Source organism: Marmota flaviventris, chromosome 11, assembly GCF_047511675.1.
Source record: "Marmota flaviventris isolate mMarFla1 chromosome 11, mMarFla1.hap1, whole genome shotgun sequence".
NCBI classification, from domain to species: Eukaryota; Metazoa; Chordata; class Mammalia; order Rodentia; family Sciuridae; genus Marmota; species Marmota flaviventris.
In genome coordinates this window covers 3,216,357-3,228,024 of record NC_092508.1, presented here as the reverse complement: position 1 = coordinate 3,228,024, position 11,668 = coordinate 3,216,357, and the positions used below count along the sequence as shown (strand labels likewise).

The 11,668-nt window shown below is 54.2% G+C and overlaps 1 protein-coding gene across 1 annotated transcript in view; it reads left to right on the top strand.

Moving 5' to 3' along the window:
• Nucleotides 1–5,473: 5,473 nt before the first annotated feature.
• The window catches only part of Mlph (melanophilin), a 44,764-nt gene continuing 38,569 nt past the window's right edge, over nucleotides 5,474–11,668 (top strand). The window contains exon 1 of the mRNA XM_071619332.1: nucleotides 5,474–5,555. The gene's annotated coding sequence lies outside the window, so the exon portion shown is untranslated. The remainder of the gene's footprint in view (nucleotides 5,556–11,668) is intronic.

Below are 11,668 nucleotides of genomic sequence, written 5' to 3'. Positions count from 1 at the left end.
TGGAAGAGTGTGGTGGAGGGAAGCCTCTCACACGGTGATCAGAGAGCAGAGAGACTCCACTCTCCAGATACAAAATATATACCCATAGCCACACCCCCAACGCCCACCTCCTCCAGCCGCCCCACGACTCCAGCTACCACCCAGTTAATCCCATCAGGGAGTAAGTCGCTGATTGGGTGAAGGCTGTGACCCAATCGTTTCTCCTCCAAGCCTTCTTGCACTCTCTCGCATGTGAGATTCTGGGGGTCACCTCACGTCCAACCATAGCAGTGGTCATAGGTACCTTTGGGGAAAGGAATGTAGAGTATTTATAGTGTAAATTGTGGGAGATGACAGGGTCCTTCTTCAGAGGGAGGTGGGTTCCAGTGGGCCTGAAAACTGGGTGAGCCTGGTGAGGTTTCATTGTGGCATCTGAGGTCAGAGTCTTCAATTATTTGCACACACCCATTAAGAAGTCCCCTAGTTCACTGCTGATCTTCTGAGTCCCGAGGAAGCCCAGGTTCTATTAGCCGTCTCCACAGACACGGTGGCAAAGGGATCCTGGTTGCCTTTCTGTCCAGTGTGAAGGTTTTGTGCACCCTGCCCCTGACAGCCAAGCGTCACTACCTGAGCTCTGCCGGTCCGAGTCCTGACATCTCCTCGGGCCCTGGGGAGTGGAGGACCATGGCACAGTCTCCTACCTCAACGTCACTACAGAGGACAGCCAGCACCCCACACCCCCTGTTGGCGCGTCCCTTGTTGCCTTGGTGAAGAGCGTCCTCTGGGCCTGGCCGGCAGCACAGTCAAGTGGTAGAGGCTCCCATCCCACGTACAACCCCCTCTCACGCTCCTCCTCAAGGGGTCTTCCTGGCTCTCGTGATCCTCTGCAGAGGCAGGGGCAGCATCTCCCCCTGGCTCACCCCACCGGCTGTGCAGAGCCGTCTCCACAGTGCACGTGGCTCTCCAGTGTCCTTGTCAGGAAGTCAGATCCTGAGAGGTGAGAGCATTGTCCCAGATCCATAAACTCAGTTCAGTTAATTCAAGCCCAGTCCCCCACATTTCCCCCTGATGCTTGGTGACAAATGTGAGCTCCAACTACAGGTAGGTCCATGAGAGGCCATGTATTTCCAGAGCAGGAACTTTATTTTCCCTCTTGGTCTAGGCTGGGACCCGGCCCTAGAAATTGGCCTCACAGGAAGGAGAGTAGATGGGGTGGACCCTTAAGTAAAGCAGGCAACGTGGGGTAAGAATCCACCAGAGCATCTCTGACAAAGGGAAGGGCTGCTTCTCCACGCCCCAGAGGCCGGAGACATTCAGGCTTAAACCATCTGCCCAAATATCCCCAACCCAGGTCAGAAGACATACCCCCTGTGGAGGCCGAGTTTAGCAGAGAACCCTGCTCAGGGTGTCCCTTGTAACAGTGGAACAGTTAAACCTGAATTTCAGACAGACAAATAATATTTTAGCACAAGTATGCCCACGCAATATTTATTGTGATGTTCATTATTTATCTGAAATTCAAATTTGACTGGGTAGGCTGTGTGTCATCTGGAGATGCCACTTTTTGGAGTGATATTTGGGGTCTGGTGCTCCACACAGTCTGTTCCCCAGGGGTCAGGAGATGAGGATTTCTTTTTCCCCCGTACTGGGGATTGAACCCAGGGGTACTTGCCCACCATACCACATTCCCAGACCTTCTTATATTTTATTTTGAGACAGGGCCCTACTAAGTTGCTGAGGCTGACTTTTAACTTACAATCCTCCTGAGCCACAGGATTACAGGCGTATGCCGCCACTCCTGGCAGGAGATGAGGATGTCTTAATCACTATTCTGGAGGCCTCCTGGCTTGTGGCCCACACTGAGGAGATAGACCTGCCTGAGCTCCTCATCCCTCTTCCCACGCCTGTGTGAAGTTCTTGTTATGTGAGTGAGTGATTTTAAATTTTTAAAATTGTAATCAAGTGTTTCCAAAGCCCTGAAATACAATTTGCAGTTTGATAATGAGTTGCAGATAGGGTTTTAGCCAATTTTAAAGGTTAACTTTGGAAGGCTGGAGGAGAAAAGTAACTTTCCACTCAGTATGGAGGCACATACTGTGTTCCAGGAAGCAATCAGACTGGATTGGGTTTGTGGGGTCAGGCAACTGCAGATCATGGCCCAGGAAGTTGATTGGGTTTGGGCTTCAGTGGTGGTGACGGGGAGGGAACTGACTATGAAGGGCCAGCTTGAGCGAGGGGTCGGGGTCGGGGCAGGGGGCCACAGCTGTGTCTCTGGGTTGGTAAGGTGCCTTGGGATCTGGCCCTGGTGAGGGGTGGGCAGGGTGAGGTGCTGCTGGAATCTCGCTCCTGCTTCTGGGTTGGCTCCAGTTGATGCTGACCACCACGCCCTGTGCTGGCATCAGACTGAGCTGAGAGAGTCTTGTGACATATTTCACTGTGGGGAGAGTCATTATCAAACTGCAAACATTCTGGAAAGTTCAAACAAGACATTAATGTGAAATATGAAGTGCAACTTACACCGTTGAAATTGAAATTAGGTCATTTCTGTGAATTATGGAAGTGGAGGGGTGGAAAGAATTGTTCCCGTAATGCCTACACTATCCATTGGGACTTGGGGTAGGAAGCTGCCGGCCACTTGCCACAGGGCAGCACACACTGAGGCTGACTGGCAGAGAACCACTGGCGGGCTCTGCCTGTATGTTTCCAGGTCTGCCTGCAATAGCTTCTGTGCCCCTGACTGACCTGGCACCCAGAGCTGGTCACCAGTGCGAGGCCTGGGGCATAGTGGAGGTCCAGGCCCAGAGGCTCAGCCCTGGGTGTGAGTTGGAGCTTAGCTGTGTGCTTCAGCTTCCTGAAAGCCCCAACCCAGCCCATCCACAGAGGGTAAGCACCAGCTGATTGTGACCGTGTAGCTCGGGCCCCCAGCCTGCTGATACCATGAAATGAGGCCCTCACACTCACACAGCACTTGCTCAGCACACAGTAGGTCTTCCCTGAGGACCCATCCCCTGCTCTTCTCCTGTATGGACACGCAACTGAGATTTCTGGAGGCAGGCCTCCTGGACCGGAGCACGAATCTGTAATGTCCGCCCCATTCCTGAGCCCTTGATTTCTAATTAAGTTAATTAAATCATTTCAGAGGGCGCCCTGCTCACTGGCCATGTCTCACACAGGCCACAAGCCTGCGTGTCCTGATGGTTTCAGAAGGGCTTCACCTTCTCTGGTGACCCTGGGTGACCGGGGGTCCTCCCAACCCATTGTAGAAGGCATCTCCCTGTGTATTCAACCAAAGAGACGGCGTACTGCCAACAAGTAGGTGTTCTGCCCCGGGAACATCAGGGCACAGACATTTGAAATAAAATTCAGCAAAGCTTCAAGCAGAAGGGGGAGTGTCCTGGCGCCAGCACACCCCTCCTGGACGGCGAGAGAGATGGTCTTGGATCAACCCAAGGAAGAGCAAGAGGCTGAGCTGAGTTGGGGTCGCTGTCTCAAAACACAGTGCCAACAAACCATAAGAGCAAAGAAAAAATGATGGCTGTGCAGACGGCTCAGGTCTCAGCCCTTCCTCCCTGAGTCCCACCTTCCCCCCCAGTCCCTTCCCCACGGAACCAGGAAAGTGCTGTGAGCTCAGTCCACCTGGGTGGGGAAGGGCAGAGTTCTGTTTGGAAAATGACCATCAGGCAAAGTCAGAATGAGCAGCAATATCAAAATACACTACCATGTGATCACGATTACCGAACAACGTGTTTTCAGCAAATATTTACTGGTACTTGCACTATGCCTCAAGCACTGTGCAGAGGGACAGCCAGGACAATATCACAGCCCCTGCCGCCCTGACCCCAGAGCAGAGAACTGCAGGTGTTAACCAGAGAACCACACAGACATGGAACTGAGGGTGAGGCTCTGCAAGACCGAGACAAACAGGTGGTCCGACAGCAGGGATATTGTTTCAACAATTCAATTTTAGAATTTCCCTTAAAAATCACATACGACCTTCAACTCAGCAATTCCAATTTTAGGATTTTATAATGATAGATGTGTGCATGAACAATGACGTCTGTATCTGTACACTATGTCTACACCATCAATATCTACGTGTTCATGATACTCAGAATTGCCTGTAGTGATATTTGTGGCAGAATTATTTTAAAAGAACAAAAAAATGAAAACCAATAGAAGACTGGTAAGTAATCATGGCAACCCATGCAATGGCTTCTCTGCAATTGTTAGAAAGGTGAATTGGATCTAGATCGAGATAGGTGTAAATAGTTCAAATGAATGGGCACTACAGTATTAAAAAAAAAATTGCCCTTAAGAAACTTACATTTTCAATACCAACTTTTAAGGGTTAATTTTACAACCAATAGTAGTATAGGGTAAGGAAGTGAAAACCGGATCCCCTTGGGCTGTGGCATGGCGATTTAAGCATGTTCCACCTGTTTACAGGTTCACACAGCTGGGTGGGTGGTGGCAGGGAGTGTCCTGTCCTCACCTCCCAGGGCCTGAAGTGACCAGTTCACCTCCAGGGTGGCGGCTCAGCAGGCAACTGATGCTCTAACTGGAAGGGCTTGGTGGCTTCTGAAAGCTTTGGGTTTGTCCAGTGCTATCAGAGGCTCCCTGAGGCTGGTTCCCGCTCTGCTAAGTGGAGACAGTAATTCCCTCACCCAGAACCTGTCCATTTATTTATATTCCATCCTATTTTGCAGATGTGGAAACTGAGTTGCCAAAGCAGTTCCTAGGGAAAGATCATTTTTAAAGGACAAGTGAGGGAGGGAGGTTAGGATTCTCTGACGCCCAGACCTGGAGGAAGAGGGTGAAACTCCCCTAAAGTCCAGGGCAGTTCAGGAGGACAAGCTGGCCAACTGGGCTGGAGATGCGAATTTGGCTAGGGACCGACTGGGTTTGAAGTGCCCCTGAGCATCCAATCGCTGACCCTAGAGTCCAGAGTAGTGTTTTCGGGGCCAGCTCCAGGACATGCCGACTCCCTCAGTCCTCTCCGGATCTTGACTGGGCTGGGACAGGCCTACTGGCCCCCGCAGTTGGGGCCGGGTCTGTGGCAGGAAACCTTCAAGTGCAAGATGCCACTTACTAATTGGTGGGTCTGGGTAAGGCGCTTTTCTGAGCCTTTCTCCCTGCAGCGTTAGAAAGGGAGTTAATTCAAGGAGGTACCACGCACTCCCCGGGTACTCAGCAAGCTGGTGCCAGCACCCAGGCAATGTTGTCACAATTGTGCGCGACTCGCAGGTGTGGCTACCTCTTCGTCTCCCTGTCATCGCTTTTCCCCCCAAAACTAGCTTGTCAGGAGCTCCGCTGGGTCTTAGCCGGCGCCCCAGGTGCCCAGAGATCCGGGAGTGGGGCGGGGCGGGGCGGGGCGGGGCGCGCAGCACGTGACCTAGGCGGGCGGCACCGGGGCAGGTCAGGAGCGCAGCGGCAGCCTGGCCCCCTGCACCCTGCTGGCGGCAGTGCGCCTGGCCGACATCCTGGCTGAGGGATCCTCATTCTCACTCTCAGGATTCGGAGGAGCAGCTCCAAGGACCCGCTCGGCCAGGGGCTGAGCGTCCCGGGGAAAGAGGCTGGTGAGTGCACCGAGAGAGGGAAAGTTGGACCTGGTGGGCTCCAGGACAGGGAGCCCAGGCTTAGGGAGAGTCAGGAGCCTGCGGCACCACAGCGTGAATACACCCCACCGCTTCCCTCCAGGCCCTGGTCCAAACCCCTGAAGAGCGCCAGCCCAGCCAGCGAACCCAGACCCCAGGCTTCTCCGGGATTCCTTGATCAGACTGACCTGAACCTCTGGGGAAGCCCATTTTGGGGAGAAAAAACAGTTGGTTTTAACCCTTGCAGTGCAGTGCAGGCTGGCTAAGGCTGCTGTCTCCCAAGAGACTCAAGCTGATCACCCAAGGTCCAGGGCCACCTGGGGACAGACTTCCTTTGGGGCTGCCCAGCTCAGTTTGGGGAAGGAAGGCCAAGGACCCTGGCATGGGAGGAGGCCTTCTGGCCCTCTTCTGGACTCTGAGAGCCGCAGGATTACGGAATCATCTTTTGCCGGCTGACAGGCTCCCTGGCCTCTCTTACCCCTCGTTGTGGAGAGATGAAGAGGATCTGTGGGCAGTGAGCACTGCGGGCATTGTCCCCACTGGCCCCAAGACCCTCGGGATCAGAATGTCACTTGCAAACCCCAGAGATTTCACTGGCACCATTTCTGCAGACCTTAAGTGAGGACTGAACCCCCCTCGCTTTCTCCTGACACCTGGGTGCCTTTGCCCGTGCTGCTTTTCTTGGGAAGTGATTGTTATCTCTCACAGATTTCCCTTGGAGGGGTGGGAATGGTAATGGGGGTCAAGACCCCCACTGGCACAGTGGGTGCAGAGGCTGGCACCACCCAGAGCTGCGGACCACAGGCAGCTGGGCAGTCATGCTGGCCTCTCAGTTCTGAGGGCCCATCACTGCCGGCGTGCCCATCCCTCCATGGGGTCATGGGACCTCAGCAAAGCCAAGCCTTTCCTGGACAAGAGCCCTGACCCTGGCCATGTCTCCAGGCTCCTCGGGACCTATCCAGGAGGCATATGTGGCCAACCTTGCCCAGCCTCGGTGTCCATCCAAACAATGAGACAATGGCAGGTGCCCCTCAGGACCTGGGGACAGTGCCAGGCACACCCACAGGGAGTCCATGGCTGTATTAAGGCATTAGTGACTGAAAACTTAAAAGCAGCCAAGTGTGTGCCTAGTGGGATGGGGGTGGTGAAGAGGCCCAGGAGCTGTAGGCTAATGGGAAAGTGACCTTGGTGCCCTTCAAGGATGACGCAGGGGTGGCCCAGATGTGCCCTGGTCTGGGTGGCTGGGGAGCCTTCAGGGATGGCTGACTTCTGAAGAAGAGCCCACCTACCCTCCCACTGCCCCCACCCCATCATGGTTTCTCTTAATTTTGACATCCTAGCAGCACACTGGGCTAGAGGGCCAGAGAGGTCATGGAGCCTGACCATTGTCCACAGAACAGTTGAGAAAACTGAAACCCTGGAAGGAGAAGGAATCTGTCCCCAGTGGCAGGGAAGGCTGTGCCTGAGCGGGACCAGAGCCCAGCTGCCAGCTCTCTGCGGCTGTTCCTGGGTCTGGACTCGCTGCAGAGATGGGAGCGAAGGCTTTAGAGGTGCAGAACCTGTGTCTGTGGACAAGTGAGAAACTCTCAGAGAGCTGGGGAACAGAGAGAATGGACAGGGTGGGTGGGCAGCTGAGCTGCAGGACAGCCACCTGCATGAGCCATTCCAGAGCCTTGTGTTGGTGCCTGGTGCCCTGCAGGGCAGGCAGCAGCCCTCTGGGTGGAAACGTGCTCGTTTTGCTGCTGAGGAAGGCTGGGCTTTCATTCTAGCAGTGGGCATCAGGCCCTGCCCACAGAAGTGACCCCAGAGGCCAGCTGTGAGGACATAATTTGGGAGAGCTACAAAGGCTGAAGGCAGAGGGCACCACAGATGGCACCTCTGCCCACACCCATGTCAGCAGGAACACAGCCACACAACACACCTTGCCACTGGCTGTCAAGTGCCCTGCTATTGTTAGCCCGGCATTTAATGAGGGACTTTGACTTTCCAGTTTCTGTTTGCTTGGGTGGGTGCCCACTCAAAGTCAGTGTCCTCCAGTTCCTGGAGGCGACAAGCCCCAGAGTTGACTAAGCCAGGTCTTTGCTAGGAGAAACACCATTAGAGATTTCCCTTCGATTCGACCAAAATATGAATTGAAGCCTTTAGTGGATGGACATGACAAGCCCTTGACATTCAGTGATCTGAGTCGAGGCTGTGCGTTCCAGCTCCGCTCTCTCCTTCCTGCTGGTCTGTCTCCAGGTCACCTCCCTCTTCTCCACTCTGACCACTAAACCATTGGGGAAGACGGACGTCTCCAAGATTTGAAATAGGATTAACTCTGAGCAGTGCAGCACAAACACATTAAAAGTGTCTTGGTTCAGGAACCTCGTGACTAGGGGTTATCTGCACAGAAGCAGAACGAAACAGCCCGCTGCGCCAGCACACGCCCATCAGCCCTCCCTGCAGGGCAGCTCAGAGCAGCTCTGCACCACACAGGCCTAGCACCTCCCCGGCCGCCCGTGCCCCTTGACAGTTGTGGGTGGTCGGGTGGTGGATACAGACCCAGGCCTTGGGGGCCACAGGGGACCACAACCTGCTGAAGGCTGTGGGTAAGTCTGACTGTGGGGGTGGGGGATGCCCCTACCACACTCAAGTGACCTCAACCTGAGCTGGCCTGGGACAGGCAGAGGGGGCTTGCAATATGTCCCCCAAATGCCACCGACTTGGTTGTGCATTTTAAATGCTACGGTCGAACCTATTGTCCATCTGATTTTAGATTGCTCTCCAGAGATTGACTTTTTAAAGTGTCCAGCTGCTGCATGGCCCCAGTTCATCAAGGGGAGGACTTGGTGGATAAAGTTCCACCCTGCTGGGAACACTGGCTCTCAACCACTCTCTGTCCAGGAACTGTGCTTGAACAAGCAGGGTCTCTGTAGCAGGCACAGCCATCAGAGAAGCTTGCAGAGGCTCCCTGGCCTCCCGGCCTGCACCCCCCCCTCACGAGGCCGGAGCTAAGAATTAGCACTAGAGCAGAACTTTCCAGGGGACTCCCTGCCTGAGAGGCGCCAACACACTGCTCTTGGCTTAGCTATGTGGGGTGTGTACTTTTCAAATTCTGAATGGAAATCGCACAGGTTTGATATAAACAGCACAGTGTGTATGTGTCCTTGAACTCAGGGCCACTGCTGGAGCCTCCAGTCATAGAGGCTGTTGCCCCCCGTGCCACGCTGGTTCACACCCACGTTCCAACATGCTGCTGCCCCCAGCCTTGCTCTAGGCCAACTCTGATGTCCTAGCACCAGCCTGGACCCTTCCCCTGCCCCATTCTGGCAGGGACCACGCAACACAGGTGTCCAGTCCCTCCCTAGCCCGAAGGCTCCCTGAGCTCTCTTACGCAGTTCCTGACTTCGACTTCGTTGGTCTTTGTTATTTGGCTGAGAAATGGGTTTAAGTCCTCAAGAAAGACTTGCTGAGGTCGTACGCTGGGTTTCTGGCCTCTGGTCATCCACAACAGGCCTTTGGGGTCATCCTATGAGGAACAGGCATCAGATGAAAAGAAACAGGCTCCGCGGGGACAGAGAGGACGGACCTCCCCAGTGTGCAGTGGGCAGCCCTGGGGGTCAGTTCTGAGGAGCTGTGACCTTGGCCTCCCTCTGAAAAAGGCAAGTTTGTAGGACAAGAAACATGCACTTTCTGTTTTTTCTTTTCTTTCCTTCCTCACACCTAAGGACATAAGCTTCTTATATCAAGGCCTGGAATTTTGACTTCTGCTTTAGGAGGAGAGAGAATAAGGACTCCTCATCTGAGGGTCACGCTGCTCATCCGTTCTGAAAATAGAATTTCAATGAATGCTCTCCTTATGATACTTTTTTTTTTTCCCCAAAATGAATAAGCCCCAGTCATGCATCAGATAAGAACTATTTGTTCACTTCTAGAAGCCAGACACCATGTGTTCTGGGAGCATCAGGAATGCTGGCTTTCCACTGTGCACTTTCCTGTCTAGAATCTGAGTTCAACTGGCAATGTGCAGTTGGCCCCCGACCACGGTGAGTTTCTCACAGTCGGCATGGAGCTTAGAAACCTTGTGGTGTGGTGGCAACAATTTTAAGAAATTATTTTCCACCAGTTTTAAGACACACTTTTTTCTAAAATATTTTGGTTGGCAGCCATGGACCTCTGAAAATTTTCATTTTAAATAATATATGCTAGACCATGTCACTTTTCATGATTGACCTCTTGTGTCACCAAATCCAAGTACATTTCTGGGGCGAGGCAAATGCTTTTAAGGTTTTCTCAGAACTTTTGGCACGCGCGGTGGCGCTGGAGCCGGATGCTGGGCGAGATTCAAAGCAAGAGCTGGTCTCTGTGGGTCCCCAGCTCCCGCTGGAAGGGCACTGACTATGCGCCTTCTCAGATGTCCCAAGGAAATGGGTTTAAGTCCTCAAGAAAGGCTTGCTGAGTCACATGCTGGGTTTCTGGCCTCTGATCATCCACAACAGGCCTTTGGGGTCATCCTAACGTGACCTTCCCTGGGACTCCCAAAGCCTGGAGCCCAGTTGGTCTGATGGTCACAGCAGAATCTCAGGTCGCAGGGCTCCCCTGCAGGTCTGCAGCGGAGTTCTGTGCTGGGGGCATGGAAAGCACCCACTGAGTGCCCAGCACAGACAGACACTGTCCCCACCGAGCTTAACAGTAACTTGTCTGGCACCACTGTTAGGAGGTATAAAGAAAGGGAGAGACAGGGTGCATGGGGCAGGGGACAGTGAAGGAGTGGAGATGGCTGGGAAGCCTCTGAAGGGGAGTAGGAGGAGCTTTGCAGTGTCCCCAGGAGGGTCCTCCCTCCTCCCTCCACAGTGACGCCTCCAGTGTTATACCCAGTAGCAGTGTTGTCTGAAAAGCCAGCAGAGCACTGTCCTCTGCTCAGCCACCACTACTGCCACCCCTGGCCTGCCCCGTGCCCATGGCCCACCCCTTAGTCCACAGACCAAGGTCCTCTGTGGCTTGAGTGCATGGGTCTCCCCTGGAGCTTTGCCACCCGGAGGGGCCTGAGAACCAGCAGCACTGGCCAGCTCTATTGTGCAAACTGCCCAGGGACCTTGTCAAAATACAGAATCTGATCCAGTCTGGCTGGGTGGGCCCGGAAACCTGCATTCCTAACACGCTCCCAGGGGATGCTGCAGGCTGCTGACCACACTTTGAATTGCAAATGAGTTTCTAATGTTCTGCTTATCTTGGTTTCTGACATTTGTATTTTCTTTTCTGTGTCTTTTTGACGTTGATGGGGATCAGGTGTGGCAAATTTCAAAGTCTCAAGTTTGACTTTCCAGTTTGTGGGTCATCTAGACACAGAGCCCCAGCACAGTGAGGGGGACTGGGTTATCAGGCCCCTGAGGGCAGCAGCTGGCCATCCTCACGAACACCAGGGCCCAGAGTTCCTGTGGGGCAGCCTCCCTCAGCCGACCTCTGTCAGCAGGCAACGCTGGCTGCCCTGGCCACCTGCCCAGGTGTCTGCCTCTCCCTTACCTGAGTCACTTCTGCCTCACCACGGAGTGCCTGTCGAATGTCCCCAACTCCAGCACAATGCACTCATGCGGGCATCATGCTGTGTGACCCCAGGAACCTCCCTACCACGTGACAAACCTTGGGGAACAAGCTTTCCTCAGCTCTGTCACTGGGATCCAAACATTGACTAGAATAGCTTAGAGGAGGGAGAGTGCATTGGGACAGTTGGGACCACAGACAGCGACCCCACTGCTCTGGGCCTGAGGCGGGGCAGCAGGTCCTGGCAGAAGGGCCCCGTGGGGGGAAGCTGCTCAGCTCAGACAGGAAACGGAGAGGGGACGGGCTGCAGGGAAGGTGCCCACTTGCAGGGCAGCCCCCACAGACCCATCTCCTCCAGCCACACCCACAGCTAACCACCCAGTCAGTCCATTCAGACTAGGATGGACTGATGGGGTCCAGGGCTCACAGTCTAAGCAACCTCTAATCCAGCCATAGAACCCCCCACGTCAGAGGACAGCGACCCTCACAGATGATGTGTATCTCCTTATGCTTGCTGCCTGGCCATCAGCCCCCACCCCCAGAGCCTGGGAGGATGTGGAGAAGGGACTCTCTCC